This window comes from Ochlerotatus camptorhynchus, unplaced genomic scaffold (assembly GCF_037179485.1).
Source record: "Ochlerotatus camptorhynchus isolate MF236.1 unplaced genomic scaffold, CSIRO-AGI_Acam_v1.1 ptg000220l, whole genome shotgun sequence".
Taxonomy (NCBI): Eukaryota; Metazoa; Arthropoda; class Insecta; order Diptera; family Culicidae; genus Ochlerotatus; species Ochlerotatus camptorhynchus.
The window spans coordinates 2,605,042-2,618,493 of NW_027040710.1; the positions used below are offsets into that span (position 1 = coordinate 2,605,042).

General features: G+C 37.3%; 2 protein-coding genes across 3 annotated transcripts in view; one reads left to right on the forward strand and one right to left on the reverse strand.

Moving 5' to 3' along the window:
• Nucleotides 1-13,452, reverse strand: part of Rab3GAP1 (RAB3 GTPase activating protein subunit 1) — a 584,432-nt gene that overhangs the window by 459,780 nt on the left and 111,200 nt on the right. The gene's annotated exons all lie outside the window — the stretch shown is intronic.
• The window catches only part of haf (leucine-rich repeat and fibronectin type-III domain-containing protein hattifattener), a 507,398-nt gene that overhangs the window by 412,926 nt on the left and 81,020 nt on the right, over nt 1-13,452 (forward strand). The window lies entirely within an intron of this gene.

The following is a 13,452-nucleotide window of genomic DNA, read 5'->3' on the forward strand; positions in this document are numbered from 1 at the left end:
ATAAAACTTAAATAAATCCTTTGTTTTGCCCGCCCCGTGCAGTATTCACCACCCCTGCGCTCCGGTTCGGGAATTACAATCAATGACGTGAGGTGAAAACCTATCACTTCTCTGAAGCCACTCAGCATCCACTGTCGCCGTCATCGGATTCCCATCGGAAATCAAAGTACCTACCATCTCAAAATTCTAGCTCTGAGCAATAAGTGTTGTTGTGCATCAAGTTCAAAGACATCTCTCTCGGGACGCTCCCCTTTTCGGTGTCAAGTTTTATTGTGCGATTTTCGGTGTCGGCCGGAAGGGAGGTAGGTAGGTAGGTAGTTGGCCAAAGTTGACTGTCGAAGGAATGGGAGACGTAAGGAGATTTCAAGTGGATTAAAGTTACGTTGCTTGCTCCCGACGACGTCGCCGGTGTCGTCGACGTATGTGCTCTGTCGTAATTCGAAGACGATGATGGTGGGATCCCAGTCAGTCAGTACAGTGCAGGGGGTCAGAAACAGGAAGAATAGATAAGTGCTTTTTTGTCAAACCGGCGCTGGGTTGCACCGAAAAGCGAATTCTCCTCGTTCAACTTTATCACGCAGCGGGATATGTGCATGTGACGGGAAGTGATTCGGAAGTTTGGCGAAGAATGTGTGCCGTTTGTGTGTGTGTGTGCACGCTCGAGACATATATAGGATAATGCAGTTATTTGATATTTGAGAGAAAGTTCTATTGCTGTTTTTGGATTGGCTTACTGGAATAAGATTTTCTGCTGCTGCTGTGTGAAAAAGTAGTTCAAATTTACGGAAGGACGAAAGACAAGTTAGAAATACAAGTGGAGATCATTTTTTGGAACGTTGAATTCTCAAAAGGAAAATCTTTACAGCAGAACTGATTGAACTTTTTGCGAGAGTTGAGTCTTATTTCCATTAGGAAACCAGAGAGATATCACTTTGACCAACTGGCGATAATCATTGAACTATGACTATTTAGCTTATGTCCATAAAATTCCATAACAAAACCTACACATTTCTACGAGTTTCGGTTATACAGTCTGGCGAGTCCAAACGATAGTTTTTTAACTGCCCAACGTTTCGGCTGTTTTTAGAGTCTTCTTCAGGAGAAACTGGAAGGGTTTCATGTTTATTAGCATTAGTTTTAACACATATCATACCAGCATCGTACTTAGTTCTATCAGTAACGTTCAATACATTGATTTGCAATGTAGGTTGTATCATCTGATTTTTTGATTTTCTATGGAAGGAATGATAATTGGTTGAGCTATAATGCTATAAAGCTACAGCTATGTTAGCCTACGGTTGTGGGTGTTTTTGGTTACATCGCGCTTGCTATTCATCACTGGCCACGGACACTCTCTAACTGTGCGATTTAACCAAAAACACCCACAACCGTAAACTAACATAGCTATAGATTTATAGCATTATAGCTAAACCAATAACCATTCATTTCATAGAAAATAAAAAAAGCAGATGAGACAAGCCAAATTGCAAATCAATGTATTGAACGTAACTGTTAGAACTAAGTACGATAATGGTATGTTAAAACTAATGCTAATAAACATGAAACCCTTCCAGTTTCCCCTGAAGAAGGCTGCCAAAAACAACCGAAACGTTGGGCAGTTAAAAACCTATCGTTTGAACTCGCCAGACTGTATAGCCGAAACTCGTAGAAATTACCATCCAACAATCGGAAAAATCAAGTATAAACCTCGCTTGAGGTATGATGATTGCACTTGGAACATGGAATGAGCTTACCTTGTGGCGGCGCCGGCCACGTCCTTACGGTCATCGGGTAGGATAAAGATTTTTACCTCGACATTCTATTAGAGATCGAGTACACTTCTGCATTTCCACTGCTGCATTGGGAGCGTCTTTGTCAGTAAGAAAGGTAAATTAGATCTAAATTCACTTTGTTAAGTGATGCTTTGCTTTAAAGCTTGATAAAGAATTAAAACGCAGTAGGCAAAACCGATCGCCAATAAGCCACCGAGCCCCGGACATAACAGCAAAACACTTCGGCTGACGATCGTTTAATCCCAGCGGCATACTCAGGGGCCTCCCTTAGCTCAGTTGGTAAAGGCGCAGCTACAAAGCAAGACCATGCTGGAGGTGGCTGGGTTCGATTCCCAGTCCGGTCTAGGAATTTTTAGGGTTGAAGTATGATTGGACTTGCCACACAATTATATCAATGCAAAAATGGTACAGGCATCGAAAGCTCTCAATTAATAACTGTGGAAGTGCATCTAGAACACTAAGTTGAGAGCACGTAATAAGCTAATATGCGATATGCAATAAGCTTGAAATGTGAAGAAGAAGAAGAAGAAGATACTCATTTTAAAATTAGCAGTTCCACACCAAATGATGAATCGGAAAAACACTACCTAAGTCGATTTGCATAAAACTGCATAATTAGGTGTTATGGGCAATCATTCACATTTTATAAATAAATTCGGTCATTTTGGTTGTTCTAATTTTTCAAAATGATGGCATTGACAGTTCTTAATAAATTGTAGCACGAAAACGTAATTTTTGATCGAAATAAATCCTTTGTGGAAAAAATATACATGGTATTTTTTTAGTAATTTTGAGTAAAAATTCAAATAAAGTGTTAAAAGCTCTAATATCTCAAGAACTACATCTTAAATTGTTATATATATTTTTTAGGAAAAGCTCATAAAAATACAATCTAAATAAATATTTAAAACTATTCTTTTTTCCTTGATTTGCTTTCCGTCGATCTTGTTTTCCGTACTGAGTACCAATGCTACCGACGCCAGAGAGGCAGCTCCCACTCCTGGACTCTACCTATCGACCTATCAACTCATGAACCGGGGACCAACGGCTTTACTTCCCTTCCGAAGGCGTGATCAGCGATGTTATGCCTCAGAAAATCCCGGCGGCGCCAACTGAGATTGAGCCAAGGCCTTTTGGGGTGAGAAGCAATCACGCTTACCACTGCACCACCGGTGCCGCTTGAATATTTAAAACTATGGACACTACAAAACTGACAAAAATAGTTAAACAAGATCAGTGCCGCCTTAACCACCCTTGGATATCCTGGTCTATTTTCAAATTCAAGCACACCTTAAATAACAAAAGGTACACTACCACTCATAAATATGGAATTGCTTTAAAAAGTATTGCAACACTTATTTGAATATTACATCACCTCTCAAAAAGTCAAAATCCTGATTATCTGCAAAGGTGCTGTCTTTAGCAAAGTTGTTCAGAAGGCCAAGGGCGTCTGGAAAGTGAATAATTTGGTTCGAAATTCTGACACTACGTGGCACTAGTGTGCCTGTAAAATTGAGCATTTTTTTATTTTTTTTTATCTCGTGCTCACGACGACCTATAAAGTTCAAACCTTCAGCAAAGTTGTTCAGAAGACCAACGGTGTTCGGAAGATGGTCGGTATAGTTCGGAATTCTCTCACTATGAGCATATTATAATTGTTTTATCTTGTGATCCCAACCACCTAGAAAATTCGAGTCTTCAGTAAAGTTGTTTAAAAGACCGAGGGCGTTCAGAAGGTACACAGCTTGGTTTGGAATTATATCACTGCGAGGCGCTAGTGTGCATGAAAAATCGAGCATTTTTGTAATTATTTTATCTCGTGCTTCCGAACTGATAGAAAGTTGGAGTTTTCAGCAAAGTTTTTTAGAAGACCAACGGCATCCAGAAGATGGCTAGTATTGTTCAAAATTCTGTCAATACGTTTTGCTAGTGTGTATGCAACTTTGAGCAATTTTGTCAATTATTTTATCTCGTGAAGTGAAGAAGGTCATGGCTGAGCGGATAGTGCTTAGCTCGTTTCGGAATTATGTCACTACTAGGCACTAGTGTGCATGCAAATATGTCAAATGTATCGGATCTGAAAAGATTGAAATCGCTTGAACATGAAGTGAATCAGTGCTGAGAATAATCTCTTGAATATGAAGTAAATCAGAACAGAAAAGTTTGGAATCACTTGAATATGAAGTGAACTAGACTTGATAAGATAGGAATCACTTGAAAACACTACCAGTCATAAGTATGGAATCGCTTAAAGCAGCTTGAAGAAAAGTATTGTAAAATTCACACTAGCATGATCCAGTTCAATAAAGTTTAACGCCACTTTGGAAAACAATGAATCACTTCGAAAAGTACAGAATCACTTCGAAAAATCCTGAACACTTCTGAAGTGATTCAGTACTTTAAAAAATACTGAATAACTCTAGGAAAGTACTGAATTACTTTTAAAAAAACGTTCGGACTCACTTAAGAAAGTACTGAATCACTTTCTAAATGATTTCAATAATTTCGCAAAACAATGATTAACTTCAGAAGAGTTTTGAGTCACTTCGGAAAGTGTTTAGTCGATTCAATAAAGTTTAAAATTACTTCTGAAAGTACTAAATCTCACTAGAAATAATCGGAGTCACTTTTTATAACTAGTTCAGAAATCCGTAATTTTTGAATTAACATTTTAAACAGAAGTAAATCTACGTTAGTATTGGGTACCAATTACTCGTGATGGGCTCGAGGTTAATGGGTAACAATTTCGATTGGAAGGAGCTAGGTAGGAACCAGGTTTTGAAGCCTCCTTCAGATACTACTCTCGAACGGTTGACCAAATGCTGGCAAGTAGCAAGTTGAGCAAGTAGCACAGAAACAGGTGGACAATGGGGCACAATGGATGGAAAATGCGTGGAAAGGAGGGGATGCCCACATCAAACTCTAACATCAGACAAACAAAGGAATTCGTAGATTGCCTGCATGTAGGGAAGATGACGGGTTCTCAATACATCTCTTACTTCACGGAAGGGTTGTCTACCTTGGACCACTAGGATAACCAATAGACACCCGAGCAAAGTCGGTTAACAAAATGAAAGCAAATCGATATTAAAGTTTGAAGTTCCTATCATAATGGAAACTCATTTTGATTTCAATTGTCGCGACAGAAGTCTGATATCATATTGTGCTTTCATTATGCAGTCAAGACTTTTTAAATCAAAGCAACTTAACTTGAAGTTCTGCTGTTAATTTCTTGTTTAAAATTTGATTTAAGTTCATCGGTCGTTGAACTAACGATTATTGTTTATTTGTTTTGTTTAACACATTTTAGGTCATTCGTGACTAGCCCGAGATGAGATTTGAGCTTAAGTGTTTCAGCGTGAGAAGCATGGATGCTAACCATTTACGCCAGGCCCGTATTCAGTTAAACATTATGAATGCAAAATCAGTAATCACATTGATTTTATTGAAAGCAGGATTAGTTTTCCGTTTGATTCAATAGTGTAAAATGTTGCTCTCATTTTTGCTGTGTTAACCGTTAAGTCAACCAAAATGAGATCAAATGGTGTATTCAAAATAAGTTACATCATAACAGCAAATTCTGATTTCAATTTGATCTCTAACCTTGCTCGGGCATGCTCTGGAATCACTTTGGAAAATATTGGAATCATTTCAGAAGTTTCTGAAGAGTTTGAATCACTTCCGGAAGTACGGATTCACTTTGAATAGAAATGAATCACATAAGAAAAGTTTGGAATCACTTCTGAAAATTTTGAGTCATTTCAGATAGTACCAAATTATTTTAGATATTTCGGAATCGCTTTGGGAAGTATTGAATTATTCCAAAAAAGTTTGTTAACACTTCCGCAAGTACTTCATCACTTTGAAAAACACTGAATGATTTAAGAACAGTTTGGAATCACTTCCGAAAGAACAGAACAACTTCTGGAAAGTTCGGAATCACTTCGGAAGGTACTGAATCACTTAATAAAATTGCGTAATAACTCTGGAAAGTATAGTTGAAGATGGTAATTTCAAATAACAGACTAAAGTGGTAATTTTTATACGATAGATGAGGAGATGAAAGTATAGAATTGATAGTTCCGTTAAAGTACGGCAGTGTGAAAATTGCATATAGAGAGTAGAAAGCGAGAAAGGTACAAATGGGTTTGATCATCTCTCTTTACCAAAATCCCCCGTTGGAGAGGGATGGTAAGGGGTATTCCCCCCGCCACCAAATCGATAGAACTATCGTCGGTACTTGAGCGTGTTGGTGATCATCTCTTTTTGCCAGTGCTGGCGGGGGGATACCCCTCACCATCCTTCTCCAAACGGGTGAGTTTGGTAAAGAGAGATGATCAAACCGTTTTGTACCTTCCTAAAGTTGTCCTTGCTCGCTTTCTACTGTCTATATGCAATTTCCACACTGCCGTACTCTAACGGAACTATCAATTCTATACTTTCATCTCTTCATCTATCGTAAAAAATTACCACTTTAGTCTGTTATTTGAAATTAGCATATTCAACTAAGTAAATCATTGACTTCACGCAGAAGTAATACTAAGCATATAGTCAAAGTCTGGAAAGTAGTTAATCAATTCATAAAAGTTTGAAATCACTTCTACAATTACTGCATCACTTCTGCAAGTACTGAATCACTTCAGAAAGTACTGAGTCACGTTAGAAAAGCATGGAATCATTTCCAAAAATCCTGATTATCTTCAGAAAAAAAAATCGAAAACTCTTCGAAAAGTACTGAACCGCTTCATATAAGCTTGGAATCACTTAAAAAAGTAATGAACCACTTAGCTTTAGAAATTTTGGAATCACTTTGGAAAGTATTGAATAATTCCAAAAAGTGTGTTATCACTTTCGCATGTACTGAATCATTTCGGAAAGAACTGAATAATTTAACAAAAGGTTGGAATCACTTCAGATAGTACTGAATAATTTCAGAAAAGTTCGCAATCACTTCGGAAAATACTGAATCACTTTAGTACAGATAGGAACTGCTCTATAAAGTGCTGTTTCAATTATTAAAAGATTGAAATCCCTTCCGCAAGTACTGAATCACTTCAGAAATTACTGAATTACTTCAAAAAAGTTTTAATCCTTTCAGAAAGTTTGGAATCAATTATACATGCACACTAGCGCCATGTAGTGACATAAATCCGAACGCATTTGGTTGTCTTAACTAGTTTGATGAAGATTCGAACTTTCAAGGTGGTCGGGATCACGAGATAAAACAAATACAACAAATACACACTAGTGCCATGCAGCGACTGAATTCCGAACCAAACTGTCTCTATTTCAGACGCCCTTGGTCTTCTGTGCTGAAAAACATCACCTTTGCAAATCAGTGTTCACTCGGCTATCGACAGAAACAGGCCACTCTCGATCTGCGTCATGCGATCGTCTGTTTACTCGGCAGCAACCATTGTCCTACTCATTGTTCTTCATTAGCTGTTCTTTCGGTCGACGAGTCGTCGACTTTGGAAAGCAACCGTTTCGTGATGAGTGTGTCAGTGCAGACCACGTTTTGCGTCCATGGCTAAAATGGAAGAGCTCTGCCCCTCGTTGGCGATACTGCCATACAATCAAACCACTGGAAGCGGCTCCCGTTCTGATGGAGGAGGCTTATTGGATAGCAGAAGATAAAGTGTTTACTGTGTTCTACTGTTTGACTATAGTTTTACGATGTTTTGTATAGTGATTATGAATCCTCGGCTCTGTAAAGTTAATTCGATTGAGCCATATAAATCCCCTACTATTGAAAACACAAGAAAATTTTCCAGAATATTGGTTTCAAGAGCGCAACAAATTGTCAAATTATGCTCAATCTTTAATACTTCTATCAATCTAACATTAATAATTAATAATTAAAAAGGGCGAAATTTTAAAGGTAAAACACTTAATATCTTGTAGTTGTTAAAAGCTATCGATTTGAAATAATAAAGTAAAACCACAAAAAACTGTATTTTGTTCAGAAAAAAACATGCTCTAAAATGCGAACGTTTCTCGGACAAAGTTGAAGGAGGTTTTCCTGGAAAAACGAGAAACATTTTACCCTCTCACTGAGTAGCGCCACTTTTTGCACTTTTCAGTTGAATTTGACTCAATTTTGTGTTATTTTCATCGGCTGTGTACTTGACATTCCACAGAAATGCGTAAAAATTCCATCACACTGAGATTCTTGTGCTTGAGAATGTTGCAAACCGGCCGGCTACGGACGGGTTACCGGTATCATCAAAGTAATGTATGGATCACGACCGCGGTTCCACGGTGACAATATCTACAAGACCGACGATGACGACGATGACGACCATGACGACGACGACGACGACGCGTTCCTTCAAGATTATGTGGTATGAATGTATGCTTTCCGCTGGGGAAAATGGAATGCACTCAACTATTATCCTCAGGATAAAGCATATAATCTCCACCGCTACGCAGTACCATTATCACACCATCATCACGTAGAATACAGTACCTGTGTTGCTCTGTGTGGAACAACGACCGTCAGGTGCTTTGATTAAAAGTTGTCAGCTTGCCGGAGCGGGTTTACACTTTTGCATGACGGTGGTAAAATGTTAAACTAGTCAGTGTGGGATTATAGCAATGCGTCGTCTAGTATGATTAATAACCCCGATGACGACGACGATGAGAGTGTATAACGTAGATTGATTGATTGATTGATCTGCAAAGCAAGTATGTACCTCCAACATCAGAGGGTAATGAATACAAGTTGTATGCCTATTTGAAATCGGCTGATCCTGATCCATCGTTTCCCAGCTGTGGTTGATGGATTACAATGATTACACCGTTACCCGTACTACGACGAAGGTGACGCAATGTAATCTGAACAATACTCACCTGAAACGAAACATAAAGAAGAAAGAAGGAAATGGGTTACAATATTGTCAACAGGAAACGACAAACTGGAACAAACGGAAGAAAACTCGTTAGCTGAGGGTGGAAAACTCCGAACTGAAAAATTCCAATGCAATATGCATGGAAAAGTGCAAACATACGTTGCGGTGAGGCAACCAGGGAATCGGTTTCCGAGTGGGAAAATTATGCTAATATTGGTAGAAACAATTTTTCCAACTACATTGCACCGCTTTTGTTATCGCTTCGTGTTAGTTTAAGCCGCAGCAGAGCAAGTCCACGACAGACAGCGAAAAAATAGACGTATTTCTGATTTAAGCTCTCCGAATTCCATGAAACTTCGCATAATTGGTCGCTAGGAACAATAGCCCAAGTTTGTGCTGGAAATCGGACATTTTGACTACAACCAAGTTTAAAAAAAAATGAAATGACGTCTGGGAGAAAGTTATAGGAAACTGGATTGCATTCCAGAAAAAAATGTACACTGAAAAAATAACAAGTTTTTGTCAATAAATTAAAAAAAAAATGACTGTTTAAAAACTCAATAACAAACAAAAGTACATTTTAAAGATTTAAACAACATTTAAAAGCTTATTAAAAATATAATAAGTGTGTTTTTATGGAGAAAACATTTTTTTAGTAATGAAAATCGTATCAAATACACCAATATTGCGAGAAAAGATTGTACAACTCTATTATTATTTTTTGAAGTGACCGTTCTCTCTATTTCAGATTAGTTAGTTTTTTTTTGATAAGCTTACAAATAAACATAAATTAAAATCTTAAAAACGCACATTTTTTGTCGAAAATGCTACAACTTTGCCTTTTGAAAATTTTGATTAGATGAGCCGATTTAATGCTATCTAGACCAACAATTGAAATAGGCGGAACAATCAAAAGTAAACAATAGCTTTAAACGCAAATTTCTCGAGAATCAAAACACATCCAAACACATCTTAAACCAGCATCTGATAGAGCAAACTTCCTTTATCGAATGACATTGTTAGTTAGCGTGTGTGTGTGCTTGATTCTTGAGAGATTGGCGTTTAAAACCTTCTTTTATATAAGGTTGTGGCACCTATTTCAATTGATGGTCTAGCTATGATTTTTTTTAAGAATATCGAATACGCCATTTGGAAAAGTTAGGCCGAATTCCGGTATTTTCGATTTGACTCCCGTTGTTACTAGAGAGACCGACTCAGCATCTCTACGGTTGTCACGGGAAGGAATGTTTTGTTTATGGGAAGTATGAGATCTGGATTCACTATGGAAAGTTCGATTCGATTCTCTGCTCAGAAATCAAAAACGGTCACTTTAAGGCCACCGAGCCCCTTCCATTACAACAAGGCACAACCGATGAGCATTCAAGCACGGGTACAAGAGACAATGCAAATGAAATGACGTCTCCGAAAGCAGTTAACAATGACTTTAAAACCGAATCAAACGATCGTAAAAATTTTCTAAACCTAAGCAGTTCCACGCCGAATGACGAATCGAAAAAACTCAACCTTCTACGATTTGCATGAAACTTTGCATATTTGTTTGTAATGGCAGGGCTGACAAGATTTTCTAAAATCGATCCGCGATATCCGCGACTTCAAATACTAATCCGCGACAAAAAAAAACTGTTTTCATTGCCTAAAAATACCATTTGTATAATACTACACGGTATTTCAAGCTTATTGCTTATAGCATATTAGATTTTTGCCTTCTCTCAACTTAGTACTTCAACTTTCACATTTTAATTGAGAGCTTTCTATACCTGTATCATCCTATCCTCAATTTTCCAACCCCAAAAATTAATAGACCGGACGGGAATCGAACTCAGTCGGCTTCAGCATGGACCTGCTTTGTAGCTGCGTCTTTACCAACTGAGCTAAAGGAGTATCGTTTGTAAACTTAAAAAAATATTTATGTTTAGTATAAATTCTGAGTAATTATGTAACACCCTTACATTATGAGATTCTATTGAATAATATCGGCCTAGATTTGATGAAACATTATTTAAAAAATTTATGTATTTTCATTTGAAATGCAAATTTTCTTGAAAGTTAACCTTTGCGTCTCTGACGTATTTTGGTGTCCTAAATGTTGTAGTTAATTTGGCTCTAGTTTTCTCAATTTTTGACCGATTCAAACCAAACACCCTGCACATAATCGAGAAATTGTCAGAGTTTCATAAGTCACACTTATTGGTCACGTCGCGGTTCTGTATCTACACGGATATTCGTTGGGGTCTGCCGAATCGTATTCATGTGACTGTGTGGATCATGAACGACTTATTACTATGTATACCGGAAATTATAGGTTTTCCAAATCGTCCAGGACATCAGTTGATTTGTTCTACTAAATCAACCAAGACTACAATAATGTCTGTAGTATCAAAAAATGTCCAATCAGATTCAAATTGTCTATGTGGATCATGCATGATCTATTTCCGAGTAATCCAGATATTGTAGGAGTTCAGATAATTTGATCTACTAGATCAACCGAGATTGGTACAATGTCTTTAGTATCGAAATATTTCCAGACAAATGCATAGTGTCTATGTGGATCATGCATGAACTATTGCCATGTATACCAGATGTTTTAAGTTCTCCAAATTGTTCTGGAGTTCAGATGATTTATTCTACTAGATCAACCATGACTGGGATAAAGTCTGTAGTATCGAAATATTGTATGGATTCATAGTCTCTATATGGATAATGTTAGATTACCACGTATACCAGATGACTAGGTTCTCCAAACCGTCCTGCACTTCAGATGATTTGTTTAACTAGATCAACAAAAACTAGGATAATATCTGTAGTATCGAAATATCGATTTGGAAATCCTAGAACATTTGGCAAACACGGAAATAGGTTGGCATGATCGACATAGACACTGCAAATTTGTTTGGGCATATTTCGATACTACAGATATTGAATTAGTCTTGGGTGATCAAGTAGAAAAATAATCTGATCTCCAGAATGATTTCAGAACCTATAACATCTTGTATACGTAGCAATAGGTCGGGTACAATCCACATAGACACTTTGAATCTGTTTGGACATATTTCGATACTACAGACATTATTGCAGTCTTGGTTGATATAGTAGAACAAATCAACTGAACTCCAGGACGGTTTGGAGAACCTAGAATATCCGGTATACATGGCAATTACTCGCATATATACGATTCGTTTATGATTTGACAACGAAAAATGCTATGTTCATATTGGAAATTAAAAAAACATGATAATGTCTCACATTGGACAGACCTCAGGGAATTTCCGTGTAAATCCGGTATGACTTATGGAATTAAGATCATTTCTAGATTATTTGCAGGGTGTTTAGTTTGAACCGGTAAAAATTGAAAGCCAAATGAACAACAAAATTGATGACAGCTAAATAATACGGGACGGAAAGCTTACAATAAATTCCACAATTTGTGTGACAGTACATCATTCAATTCGCTATTTTCGGGACATCATTTAATGTTTCCGCGATTTTCGCGACTGAAACTTCAAATCCGCAACAAATCCGCGAAAATCGCGAAATCCGCGAAATTTGCGATATCCGCGCCTGTTGTAACAGCCCTGTAATGGGCAATTATTTACATTTTCGCTGATATATGCCATTTAGATTTCTTTTAAATATTCAAAATGGTGTTTTTGGAATAAAAAACAGTAGTTAGAGCTTCCATTTTCCAGTGGTTTTCACCATACCGGGATTCGGGAATTATTTATTTGATATCCCGGGAAATCCCTCGATCCCGGGAAGTGAATAAAGATAGTCATAGTTTATAGTCGCATGTTTCTATTTTTTAACGATGTTCTGAAAAGTATGTTTGATTTTTTCACTTTCGAAGAATGATTTAGAAAAAAGGAGATTTCTTCAAACTAGGGTCACCAGTCATAAATGTTATTTTGAAGACATTTAAAATTCTGTGAACGTATTTGTTTTTTCAAGCAGACATGTTGAAGATATTTCATGATTTGTTTGTTTGCTTGAAGACATGCGGTAGCTGAAGAAGACTTCTGATAGATTCTTTAAAATTTTAAGCAGGCATATGAAGATTTATGGTAAATAAATGAAGTTTTTGACTTCATATTTGCTCCTTCCTGAATGTCGAATATGAATAATGTAACCAAAATCGGATATTTCAGAATAAAACTTGAACCACTTGAATATTCACAGGACTTCACTGAATCAAGAAAATCTTATCTTCCTATGTTTACCGACGATAAAAACACTATTAAATGGAATCGTGATCAGTGTACATCTGAGATCATGGATTATCATTTGTGTTACACATCATGATCAGCAACAAAAACGATAATCCACTGATATGATAATCACTGCGTAATGCAGCTCGAAATCTTGGATTTTGCTGTGTTCGGAAAAGTTGTTTTGTAAGCCAAATACCCTACAATATGAATAGTTTTGGAACCTGGATGACACGAAGATGTCGAAAATCAATATCCACCGTCTTTCAAACATTCAATATGGGTATTTCTCGAACAAGGATGACGTGTATAGGTCGAAAATCGATGTCTGTCGTCATTTCGGAATCCAATATGGCGAGCATTGATTTCGTTAAAACTGTTAAGACCCTACAATACAAATATTTTTGGAACCAGCAGGACGCGTAAAGGTCGAAACTCGATGTCTACCGCCGTCTTATATGAAATCAATGGCTGCTATATTGGATTTCAAAATGGCAGTGGACATCGATTTCTAAGATCTACAAATCATCCCCGTTCCAAACATATTTTATTGTTGCGTACAGTTTGTTTCAAAAACCAATAACC